At 46.5% G+C, this 12,736-nt stretch overlaps 1 protein-coding gene across 6 annotated transcripts in view; it reads left to right on the plus strand.

Moving 5' to 3' along the window:
• Positions 1–1,030: 1,030 nt before the first annotated feature.
• LOC123501162 (zinc finger A20 and AN1 domain-containing stress-associated protein 6-like) overlaps positions 1,031–12,736 on the plus strand; it is a 45,238-nt gene continuing 33,532 nt past the window's right edge. For 2 of the 6 annotated variants that reach the window (XM_045249782.1, XM_045249785.1), the window contains exon 1: positions 1,031–1,167. The gene's annotated coding sequence lies outside the window, so the exon portion shown is untranslated. Of the gene's footprint in view, positions 1,374–1,616; positions 1,774–12,736 lie in introns of those variants that run through there. The other 4 variants (XM_045249783.1, XM_045249781.1, XM_045249784.1 and 1 more) reach the window with 2 other exon arrangements.

Consider the following 12,736-nt stretch of genomic DNA (forward strand, 5'->3'; position numbering starts at 1 on the left):
CGTCTCCATCCCCGACAAGCGAGGCAAAGGTTATTTTACTCTTCCTCTTCCTCTTCTCGGCCCAACAGTTAGCAGCTCTTCAGTCTTTATGTTATACCGAAGAAGAGAAGTCAAGATTCATAGTTAATGCCATACAACAGCCCTACTATTCAATACTATGCAAATCTCTCTCTCTCTCTCTCTCTCTCTCTCTCTCTCTCTCTCTCTCTCTCTTATCATTTGAGGTCAAGGTTATTCATAATCTGTCATTACCCAATAGTAATGGTATCACGGAAGCCTAATACATCCTACTAATAATCTCCGTTTACGTAGATAACAAGATGATGAACAAAGGCCTGTTTAAGATATGGCCCATTCCTATGCCCTCCAAACCTATTCACAAATCTATGGGGACTGAGGCTGAAGGGTAAACAGATAGATAAATAAATGGGAGGACAAGAACAAGAGGCCATCAATTTTATAATTAGGAAGTTTTGATGGAAATTTGGATATAGCTACGTAAACCAAGAAAAGATATATAAACTTATCTCCACAGAACGTATGTTATATAGCTTGAACTAAAATATTCAAGAGAAAAATTAATGAAGGTAATTTAAAGTTTATTTAGGTAAAATAATGAATTATATGAATGCGCATATATTGGGTTTATTTAATTAACGTCATACACTATACCTATCAGGAAAACATTTACAGTAGTGTACGGTACCTAGGTAGACTATAATACCCAAGAAAAATCATGGAGGAAGAGAGAGAGAGAGAGGAGTTTATCTGTAATGATACCACCGAATTATGAGAACAGGCAAGTATGTTAATTTGAAAAGATTCGTCTAGGTACCTACCTAAGTATAATTAATAAACACATTTAGCGATCAGTATTGAAACTCATGGATAAAGTAGGTAGGTAAATGCTCAACAGTTGAAATACAGAGATGCAGTAGTGAATGGTGATGTAGATAACTAAGCATCTTCATTTGGGAAAGCTTTAAAAGGCATCAGTAAGTGATTATATACTACAGTCAGGGCTGAAATAACCAAGAGACAAGAGAGAACGAAGGACCAATCCGAGGGCGAGACGGAGGTCACGTGACGCCAGTTGTGTTGTGTTCCCAGGTGTTGGCGGAGCCGTCGCCGCCCTCCCTCCTTCTACCCTCACTATCCTCCTCCTTGGTGAGTTAACTGGCTAAATCACAGCGTCAAGGGTGCGGGGACTTACCGGGGTGTGTTTGAGGGTAGATAGAGGAGCGGGAGAGGCGGGACGAGGATAGAAAGCGAGAGGAAAAGGAAAGGTGAGGGTGGGAGAGGACGCCATTTTAAGTGTTGGACTGAATCAGCTGTTTTGTGGTCCGCGCCCAGCGAGGCCTACGCTCACACAGGTATTTCTAGCCTCCCTTACCTTACTCTTACGGTAAAACTGACGGCAAATGGACACTCGTGATGGTTATGTGAAGCCTGTGTTAATATTTTGGATGTTTATGTAAAAAATATTGGAAACTAGGAATTCTTGAAGTGATAAAAATTCCTGGTTCCTTTTAATGACCCCATCCTCCTCCTCCTCCTCCTCCTCCCCGCCTCCCTATGGTTGGTGACGGTTTTCCAGGGCTCAGATTCTGGTCATTGTGCGAAAGTTTGACTACTTAGAGCGAGAGGGGGGAGGGGAGTTAAGAGGAAATAAAAGTAGTTAGGAATGTTAGTAGGTAGGTAACACTCAGGGCCACCATCACTACCACCACCACCACCACCACCAACTACCATCATTATCATCAGTCAAGTAAGGTTAGTCCAAGGTTCATTTGCGTCTCTCTCTCTCTCTCTCTCTCTCTCTCTCTCTCTCTCTCTCTCTCTCTCTCTCTCTCTCTCTCTCTCTCTCTCTCTCTCCATCATCTCCTTCAGTCCTTGGCGCTTGTGTGTGTGTGTGTGTGTCCGCGCGCATACGCCAAAGTTTAGTAAGAGGTGTTCCGTCGACTTGTTCTCTTAGGTCTCGTCTTTGTCCGTGGGTGAGTAGCATCGTAGGTTAACCTTTCGTGGGCTTTGCTGGTAGAGGTGCTGGTGGTCTCTCTCTCTCTCTCTCTCTCTCTCTCTCTCTCTCTCTCTCTCTCTCTCAGGTCTGTTCGCTTGTTCGCTTTGTTACTCTTTCTTGTCCCTCTTCGCCTCTCTCTCTCTCTCTCTCTCTCTCTCTCTCTCTCTCTCTCTCTCTCTCTCTCTCTCTCTCTCTCTCTCTCTCTCTCTTTGTCTTTCGCTCAGGGCTCTCCGCCTCGCTTTACTACGAAGGGAGTTGCGTATGTGCCTCAAGATTCATTGGCGTAGATTTATTTTATTTTATTTTTTTAGTATAAGGTATTCATTCTATTTTATAAAGTTGCGTGTGCTGAATTAGCTGTGTTTTTCCCATGAGTATCGCCATCTGTAGTGATTTCCTGAAGTTTATAGCGTGGTGTTCGTTCAGCCCGCATTCATTTTGTGTTGGAAAGTGGATGTTTTCGTCTGTTTTGGTGGTTTGAGAAGGTTTTATCCCTGCGGTGAGGTAGTATGAGACACACTGGGGCGATATCTGGCAGTGTGAAGTGCAGTATTTGTTCAGTTGTGTGTGTTTAGTGTGGAGAAGCGGCGGTTTGTTCCGTTTGATCTGTTCCTGAATGTTAATGTGTCACGCGGCCAGGGAGAGAGTATAACGTGAAGTAACTGGACCTCTCGGCTGTGTGTCCTCTCTGGTCTGCTGTACTTCCCCTTTGTGTTTCGCCATTTAATCTCCAGGTTTTAGTAGAATTCAGACAATAAATGACGTCTAACCGTTTTCAAGTTCTGACTATGTTCCCTGAGTTTTTCTATTACTGTACCTATGTTTAGTGCTGAGTATTTGTATTAAGGAGTGTTTAGTTAAAATCATGGCCATTGATATTTTACGCTTTTCAAGAACTATCGCGTATCAGATGCTTATTTCAACAGTGGATGTGATTTTTGCATTATCATTGCTTTAGCGACATGTGGACCTTCTTCTTCGTCTTCTTCTTTTGGTTATCTATATTGCTTTGTCATTTCTAGGCAGCTTCGAGTCTTTCGTCTTCTTCTTCTTCTTCTTCTATTGGTTGTGTATTGTGCTTTGTGTCGCTTCTAGGCCGTTTGTTTTAGCTGGGCATTCCTGTGCATGACTATCTATCATGCACTACCGTTACACTCATGCCCCGCCTTGCCTGGGTAAACTCACTGTACGTGGGCGGCCGGCTAGTTGCTTACTCATTGTGGTGTAGTTTCAACCTTTAGACGGAGGGCGACAGAGACACGAGCGCCCTACCTACCTACCTTGTGTTAGTGTTTCCTGGGCCTTGCCTTGTCTTTCTTGTATTTTGTGGAGTTGGATTCCCTGTTCATTCATCATGGTGTGTTTCGATTCCCTCCTCTCATGTATATATATTGGATCAAATACTTCATCTCTAGCATAAAAGGAATTAGTACCTCAGCTTATTTTTATTTTGTATGGAGTTCGATTCCGTAGTCCTTCATCATTGCGTGTCTACATTCCATTCTCTGTCAAGTATACAAGATTGAATACTCATCTGCCATAGGAATTGAACCCTCTCACCATCTTAAGAGGTGTTTCATATCTTCCCAGCTTAGTCCGGGGTCAAGAGGTCATCAGCAGGAGGGGTAGCGATGATAAGGTCAGCAGCCGGGGCAGGAGTGATGAAGAGGTCAGAAGCAGGGGATGAGGATGGCTGAGTCAGTTAAGGGGCCGAGGAGTCATCAGCAAGAGGAGTAAGCCATCCAGTAATACCCGTTAACAGATACATGCCCGGTCAGTGAGTCAGTTGAAACCAGTTAGTGATGAGTTCCAGGGATTAATGATGGTGGTGACGATGGTACTGAACACTGTCTATGTATGTGTGTTGCTTTTTACGTCATTTGTGTATTATTATTATTATTATTATTATTATTATACGTAGACACTTAAATGATAATGCAGTTTGTATAATCCCAGTTAGAGAGAGAGAAGGTGGGGGAATTTTGTATAAAGTAAGACCTAGTGATGCTTCTCTTCGCTCTTGTGGGTTACTGGTGATGCCGTGGTGGTGGTGGTGGTGGGTCATGAGGACTGAAAGGGGAACTATTTATGCTTGACCTTCAGAGAGCAACCGCAAGTCAGCTGGCAGTCTCTCTCTCTCTCTCTCTCTCTCTCTCTCTCTCTCTCTCTCTCTCTCTCTCTCTCTCTCTCTCTCTCTCTCTCTCTCGTCAAGGTTTTAAAGGTTTGTTGTCTCGCCGGCTCAGGGTCAGGTCAGCTGGTGACGGCGTGACGTCCGCACTGCAGAGGGTCATGTTTGAAGTGACGTGGATGAGCATTAGAATCATTCACTCCTTCTCCTCTAAGCATCATTACGTGTCATCATTGTAAAGGTCATGGAGGTGCGGTGCCTTGTGTGCTGGAGGAAATGCCGGGATTAGAATAGGCTTTATGTCAAAACGCGTCATTATTTATTATTTTACCTACGTCAGTGCCTTGTTGGTATGAGATATGTTTGTTTTTCCGTGCATTGTAACTTAAATTATGCAAGGATGTCTAACTAGTGTGTGTGTGTGGCAATGCTTTAAGGAAGGTGTTGTGTTGTCCTGCCTGGGTGGTGGTGGTGTGGAGTGGGTAGGATGCCGGTGTTTGCATTGCAGTGAGAGTGAAGCATTTGGCGTGGAAAGTATTTGTTTATTTTGTCCCTCGTTGTTGTTGTTGGCACTGTTTCCGTGGACGAATGTTTACGGCGCATGGTTGGGCTTTACGATGTATCATGGCACTGGCTATTCCTCCCATGTCTTGCTCTGTTACGTGCAGAGAAGAGGAGGGAAGGGGCGACGTGCTGACCAGTTTGTTTATATAAATATTTTGCGCGTATTTAGTCTTTAAAAACAGGTCGAAGCAGGCAGAGGCAAGCTAGCGTTGCATCAGATTGCAGGTCAAGGTGAGGGCGAGGGCGAGGAGAGGAGACACACACTCGCACAAATAGAGAGAAGGAAGTGAAGATAAATAAAGAGCAAAAGACAAAAGGAACGAGAGAAAAAGGGAATATAATTTATTCATTTTGTTTGCATCTCATATTAGCCACAGGTCGAGGCAGGCCGTTGTATCACATTGCAGGTCAGGGAGGAGTGAGTGAGGAGGAGGAAGGAGAAGGGGCAGGGAGGGAAAGAACGGGTCAGGCTTCAGCTGGCTGGCTTGGCTGGCTGGTGACGCTGCACGTTCGCTGCCAGACGTATGAACAGCTGCTTGAGATGGCGGCCACGGCAGCTCGTGTAGGCAGGTGGAGGTGGTGGCATAGTGGTGGACGCTGGTGGATGTGGGATGCATGGTGGAGGTGGTGGAAGGAGAGAGGAGGGGAGAGTTTAGGCAAAGTGAATGTAGTTGTTAGCTAGTTGTTGTTTTCATTAGCTGTGTTGAATAAGTGTTTGTGTGAGGTTGAGACAAAGGACTTGGTGATGGTAGTGGTTGTGCTGCTACTGCTGCTGTTCTCACTGGTTGTGGTGGTGTGTTGATCAAGTACTGGTAGCGGAAGCTGCATGTGGTGCTAGAAACAATAACAAAAACATCCTTGTACTTTTCACTAACTCTAAAGTGAAATGGTCAACATTCTCTCTCTCTCTCTCTCTCTCTCTCTCTCTCTCTCTCTCTCTCTCTCTCTCTCTCTCTCTCTCTCTCTCTCTCTCTCTCTCTCTCCACCAGCAACACAACCACTCTCCTCTCACTCTCTTCCGCGGCCCTACATTGCCTCCTCCCTCTTCCTTTCCCTCTACTCTCCACCCCTCTCCACGTCCCCCCCCTCCCCCACGCCCCCATTCCGGCCAGGCATGGCTTCATCAGCTGGTCGTGACGTCACAGCCTCGGGAATTCCCCCCTGTGAGCACTGCGCCGATGCCACATTTCCGGGAAAGCTTCAGTTTTTTTTTTATTACTTATTTTTTGTTATTGATTTTTTTTTCCACGTCACTTTCTTTGTCGTTATCGTTATTTGTTTTTTGTACTGATATTTGTAATCTTTCTTGGGTCTCTCTCTCTCTCTCTCTCTCTCTCTCTCTCTCTCTCTCTCTCTCTCTCTCTCTCTCTCTCTCTCTCTCTCTCAGTAACATCTGTGAAAGACGTGTTACGTGGACTTAACCGAAGCCATTCCCCTCTCCTGTGTGTGTGTGTGTGTGTGTGTGTGTGTGTGTGTGTGTGTGTGTGTGTGTGTGTAACTTGCTTGCTGCGCCCACGTGGTTAGCGTCTACCAAGTTGGGCGCACACCGTTGTCCGCACTCACCACCCACCCCCTTCCCTACCACCACCACAACCACCACGCATTTCCTCCCCCACCCCTCCTCTCCTTGATGGGGAGGGGGGTGGTGGCAGCCAGCCAGTCTCCAAACCCCCAACTTTAATGACCTCCCTCCCCCCATCTCTTCTCTTTCTCCATCCCCTTAACCACCCATCCCCTCCCCACTTTACCATCACCTCCCCCTACCTATTTAACTCATCCTTGAGCTCTTCCCCTTCCCTACCTTTCCCTCCCCTTCCCCCCGCCCATTCCTTCATCTTCCACTTTCCCTCAACCACAAAATCCCCTTCTTTTTTTTTCGTAAACCTTCTCTTCTCCCTTCACGAAGATTTGTTTTATATAATTTCTTCATTCTCTCGTTTTTTCCTTCCTTTCCTATCATTTTCCCTTTTTATTCTTATCCATTGCTCTCTCTCTCTCTCTCTCTCTCTCTCTCTCTCTCTCTCTCTCTCTCTCTCTCTCTCTCTCTCTCTCTCTCTCTCTCTCCTTGCTTGGGTGTGTCTCCGTGTGTATTGCAAGTTTTTAACCCGGAATCGAAAAGTGCTTTTGTATTAGGACTGGTATAAGTGTGTGTGTGTGTGTGTGTGGCGGGGGCTGGCTGTGGTGGTGGCTTCCTCCATCTTGTGAGGAGTTAGGCAACATTGATTCCTCCTCCTCTTCCTCCTCCAGTCCTCTTTCCTCGAGTCTATCTCTCCCACGCCTTTCAGAGAGAGAGAGAGAGAGATATATGGAGGGTCTCTTGGTCCCTACTATATTGATCACACACACACACACACACACACACACACATTTATTCGTAGAAGTAGGGGTGACGCGCAGTTCTGGTGCAAATGTGACTGTCCTGGCAAAGTTTATCGTGTGTGTGTGTGTGTGTGTGTGTGTGTGTGTGTGTGTGTGTGTGTGATGACCCTGCCAACAAGGATTAGGGGCGTGAGGAAGGTGATGTCCTAACTTTTCATTCTCTACTCACATTCAGATTCACTTTCCTCCTCCTCCTCCTATAACCTCATTCATTCCTTCAACACCCTACACATATAAACACTAAGACACCCCCCTTTCTCTCTCTCTCTCTCTCTCTCTCTCTCTCTCTCTCTCTCTCTCTCTACTCCAACCCTCCCGCCATCACCAATACCATATCGTCCTGTGCAATGACGCAAATCCCCCATCACCCCACCACCTCCACAACCTCCACCTCAACCCACAGCAGTGCCGCCCCCCGCATAGAACCAGTAACCTCCCCCACCTCCACCACTGCCTTGCTCCACTTTGCCTGCCTCTTCACTTGGCACTTTGCGGGCTGTGGCACTGAGAGGTTGGCACTGTTCTGGTTAGGTGGTGGTGTAGGTGTTGATGTTGGTGTGGTCATATGGTTGACGGACGTGTGGTGGATGAATGGTCTGGTTTTCTGGTTGATTCTTCGAAGTAGTTAGGTTAGGTTTTTGGTAAGGTAAGGTAAAGTAAAATTTGGTTCACTTAGTTTAGTCATGGTTAGTTAGGTTAAATTTCGCTCTTATTAGTTTACTTAAGGTTGGGTTAAGTTAGTTTTTGTTGAGGTTAGGTTAGGCACTAAGGTTAAGTTAGTTTGTTTAAGGTTAGGTTTGGTTTGAGTAAGTTAGGTTAGGTTTAGTTTGGTTAAGGCTAGGTTAGGCTTGTTTAGTTAATGTAAGATAGTTTAGTTAAAGGTTAGGATAAGTTATGTTGGATGCGTTAGGTAAGGTCAATGTTTGGCTGATTATAGACTTCTATAGTGTTTTCGCGTAATATAGAAGTGAGAGAATGATTTAGTAGCAGTCATGTATAGTTTTCCTGCTATGTGGCGAGAGAGGGCTGTAGACTGACTCGAGTGCCTAGTTGAACGGTAGGCTATGACTCTCTCTAGCTTGTGAAGTGGTGGACAGGCAGTGATGGTGCTTAGATGGCTGGTAGCGTTAGGCTGTGACGTTGACCAGCTGGTACAGTGTTTGGTTATGAAGGGTGGAGCTGGGTGAGTGTTAAGCTGCTCTGGTACTGGTTGGGTGAGGCTGGGTGAGTGTTAGCTGTGACATTGACGGGCCTGGGTGAGTGTGGCTGGCGTACTAGCTGGGTGAGTGGCAGTGGTTGGGTGAGGCAGGGTGAGTGTTAGCTGTGACATTGACCGGGGTGTGTGAGTGGCTGGGGTACTGGTTGTGGTTGGGTGAGGTTGGGTAAGTGAGTGGTGTAGGCTGGCGTGTCTTGCTGTGGTGTTCACTTGAGGGGCACAGTTACAGCTTTGTCCCGTTGGATTAGTGGTGAAGGCAGGTCATTGTCTTCTTCTTCTCCTCCTCCTCCTCCTCCTCCTCCTCCTCCTCCTCCTCCTCCTCCTCCTCCTCCTCCTCCTCCTCCTCCTCCTCCGCTATTTCCTCTTCCTCTTCGTAGTTGGCTTGCTTTGCCTTGATCAGATTTGCGTAGTGATGCGTATGTGAGGAAGAGGAGGAGGAGATGGTGGAGGTAGTGGTGGTGAAGGAGGAGGAGGAGGAGGAGGAAAGTTCAGCGACCGCTTAGTCAGTCCATCGCCACGTGGTTTTGTTCCTCTCTCTCTCTCTCTCTCTCTCTCTCTCTCTCTCTCTCTCTCTCTCTCTCTCTCTCTCTCTCTCTCTCAGATCTTGTCCATCTTATTTCCACCTGTTTTTCCTTATTCGTTTGTCTTCCTCTCCCCCCACATTTTCTCCTCCCACCCTCCTGTCTCATCTTCCCCCTTATCTCTTCCTCTCTCCCCACACCTCCTTCCGCCCTCCACCTGGTTTGGTAATTGGTGCACAGGTGTTTCCTCTCTCTCTCTCTCTCTCTCTCTCTCTCTCTCTCTCTCTCTCTCTCTCTCTCTTACACACCTGTGTTACGAGTAGCTTGGATCTCGCCACACACCTGTTTCCTCCTCCTCCTCCTCCTCCTCCTCCTCCTCCTCCTCCTCCTCCTCCTCCTCCTCCTCCTCCTCCTCCTCCTCCTCCTCCTCCTCCTTATCATCACCAGTTTTGCTCCACACCTGTTGCCACACACACACACACACACACACACACACACACACACACACACACACACACACACACACATTTACTCTATTTTCCTCAAGCACTCTCTCTCTCTCTCTCTCTCTCTCTCTCTCTCTCTCTCTCTCTCTCTCTCTCTCTCTCTCTCTCTCTCTCTCTCTCTCTCTCTCTCTCTCTCGTTATGTCACCTTGACGTCAAAGATTGGCCTTGTAATTTGAACCTCTCTCTCTCTCTCTCTCTCTCTCTCTCTCTCTCTCTCTCTCTCTCTCTCTCTCTCTCTCTCGGTTATTTACTTTATTTAAATATCGTGGTTTAGTTTTCGTGGGTCCTTCCTTCTTTTTCCCTTTCCCTCCCCTCCCTTTACTCTCCTTTCCTTCCTTCCTTCCTTCCTTCCTTCCTTCCTTCCTTCCTTCCTTCCTTCCTTCCTTCCTTCCTTCCTTCCTTCCTTCCTTCCACATTTTCTTTGCGTTATTAGGTTTGAATTCCTTCTTGCTCCTCCTCTCCTTCCTTCCTTTGTTTTCTTTATTGGTTTCCTCTCCTTTTGTTCCTTTCATTTTTTTTTCCTTAATTTTCTTTTCGTCATTTATCTTTATTTGTATTTATTATTCTCACCATTTCCTTTCTTTTCCATGTTTTTTTTTTTCGTCTTTCCTTCCCGTCTCTATTTTTCTTTTCCTTTGTCTTTGTTTATTCTGTCTAACGTCATTTTCTTTTTTTGTCATTTTTCCTTCCTTTCTTAAATTGCCTCTTCCTTTCATTTTTTCATTTATTGTATTTCACCGCGTTATCTTCTTTATATTCCAGCTTACATCCACACATCCATCCATCCATCCATTCACCATTCACTCTCAACCTTCCACTCATCCAACACTATTGAGCTCCATACTCAGAAACGCTTTGCTCTTACCACCACTATTTTCCAAGACCACAGAGATGATTAGCAGGTTTTCAAGTGTTTCTCTCGTATATAGTATAGAAATCTTGTCATTCTGTCTCTGGAACCTTAGAAACTCGTGTAAATTTAACCCTTTCAATACTGACATTTTTACCTTGATATTTTTGTACGATTACACCATTTTATAGACATTTGGAAGGGTCTATGGAGGTCAGAAGATTAATGGTCAGTCGTCACTATTTCAGTCCTCCATGTGAGTTTCTGAAGCTGTATGAATTCAGCAAATAGTAAGCAGAATGAATATGAAAACCGAGGCATGATACTGAAAGGGTTAATAGCATAGAAGTCTTGTCATTCTGCCCTTAGAACCTTAAAACCGCGTATAAAAACCCTTCGAAATGTGGAGGCGAAGCACAGAAGTTTGAGAATACGAGCCTTGTACTCAAGCTTAACATTCACCACTAAATTTTTAATGCAGCTCACAGCCACGCATCCATTCACTCAACCTTTCATCCATCCACCACTCCACTACATTTTATATACTCGCTTACATCCACCATCCGTTTTATACTCCAGCTTTCATCCATACATCCATTCACTCAGCCTTTCATCCATCCACCACTCCATTCACCCATCCATCTATTCACCCATAATTATTCCCACGGCCCAGATGACACTATTACCTGACTTATTAACTCGCACACCTGTCCACCCTCACCTTCCTTTCCCAAGCCGGCAGGTGACGGCAGGCTGGCTTGTTTGTTCAGGAGAGAGAGAGAGAGAGAGAGAGGGGGGGGGTTGTTATCAGGAGTTACATATAGGAAGAGGGCAGGTTGGGGATTAGTAGTGGTGGTGGTGGTGATAACGGTGTGCTCTCTCTCTCTCTCTCTCTCTCTCTCTCTCTCTCTCTCTCTCTCTCTCTCTCTCTCTCTCTCTCTCTCTCATATTAGGTCGAGAGGTGGGAGGAGAAAAGTGCATGTGCTGAGAGAGAGAGAGAGAGAGAGAGAGGAGGGGTTGAAAGATTGAGGGGACAAAGGCAGAGGAGAGGAAGCGAGGAACAGCCTGGAGGAGGGAGAGGTAGGCAGGTGGGAGGAACATGTCAGGGGTGGGAGAGGGAGGGAGGGAGGAGGAGGGATCTGAGTGGAGGGGCAGGTGGGAAATAGGAGGAGTTGGGGAGTGGGAGAGAGGGAGGGTGAGGACATATGAAGGCATTCACTGGGGATAGAACAGGTGTGAGACAGTTTTGGAGGGAGGTAGAGGGTGGTAGGTAAGGGGGAGTGAGAGGAGTGGGAACGGGTAATGGGGGAATGGGGGTACGGGGTGAGGTATGTGTTTGTAAGCCCATTGAAGGGGAAATTAAAGAAAGGGGAGGGAATGGGGGTATTATGAAGACGGGGTAAGGGTAAGGCTGGGGGTATAAAACTGGTGATATCTAGTTATATACCCCAGTGTGAAGGCTGGGGGGGTTAGAGAGTGTGTGTGTGTGCGCCCGCGTGTGCGTGTGTGTGCGTGCGCGCGCGCCAAATGTGCCTTTGTTTGTTTGTTTTGTGTCTGTTTGCTTTGTTTGTCTTGCCAGCAACACTCATACTCTCACTCACTCACTACCTGTTTGTGCTTCCCGCTACTGAAGGTGGTGTGTGAAGGTTTCTCTCTCTCTCTCTCTCTCTCTCTCTCTCTCTCTCTCTCTCTCTCTCTCTCTCTCTCTCTCTCTCTCTCTCTCTCTCTCTCTGTGTGTGTGTGTGTGTGTGCACGACAAAGAAGGAACACGTGATCTTTTCGTGTTGATAGCTTAGTCATATTTTAATTTTGGTGTTGCTATTCTGTCCTCCTCTTCCTCTCCTCCTCCTCCTCCTGGTTATGTTGTACGTCTCCAATAATTATGACCTTGTTGCGTCTTCCTAAATTAATCAATCAGTCTTTGTCCATTTCTTCTCCCTTATTCCTTAACTTTACTACTACTACTAAGATTGATGTAATAGTTTCCCTAGTTTTGTTGTCTTTTTTCTTCATTATTGATTTCGTATTATTATTATTATTGCGTATTGCTACCACCACCACCACCTCCTCAAGGCTGTCTCGGGTGTCCTCTTGTGAAGCATCGATAGCCAACCACCTTATTCACGCCCAGCACCAAGGCCGAAGGTTAAAGGTAGAAGGTGTGCTGAGTGTTGGCACGCCTCACATCTGGCTGGCTATATAGTCTCTCTCTCTCTCTCTCTCTCTCTCTCTCTCTCTCTCTCTCTCTCTCTCTCTCTCTCTCTCTCTCTCTCTCTCTCTCCATACCACACCTGTCTTTCCTCTCTTCCCTCCCTCACCCCTCTTCTGATCCTCTATCCCTCCCTCTCTTTCTCCCTCCTCCTCCCTCCATACCCCAGCTGTCTTACCTCTTCCGCAGACATACCCCACCTCCCTCCCTCCCTTTCCTCTCTCCTAATCTCTTCCCCCCCACTTGTCCCCCATCCTACCTCCTGCAACCGGAAATGCCTTGTCACTCCCCAGTCCCTCCCATCCCTTTTCCTAGCCCCTCCCCCCCTCACTTTCGTTCATCCTC

The sequence above is a fragment of the Portunus trituberculatus genome, chromosome 9 (assembly GCF_017591435.1).
Source record: "Portunus trituberculatus isolate SZX2019 chromosome 9, ASM1759143v1, whole genome shotgun sequence".
NCBI lineage: Eukaryota > Metazoa > Arthropoda > Malacostraca > Decapoda > Portunidae > Portunus > Portunus trituberculatus.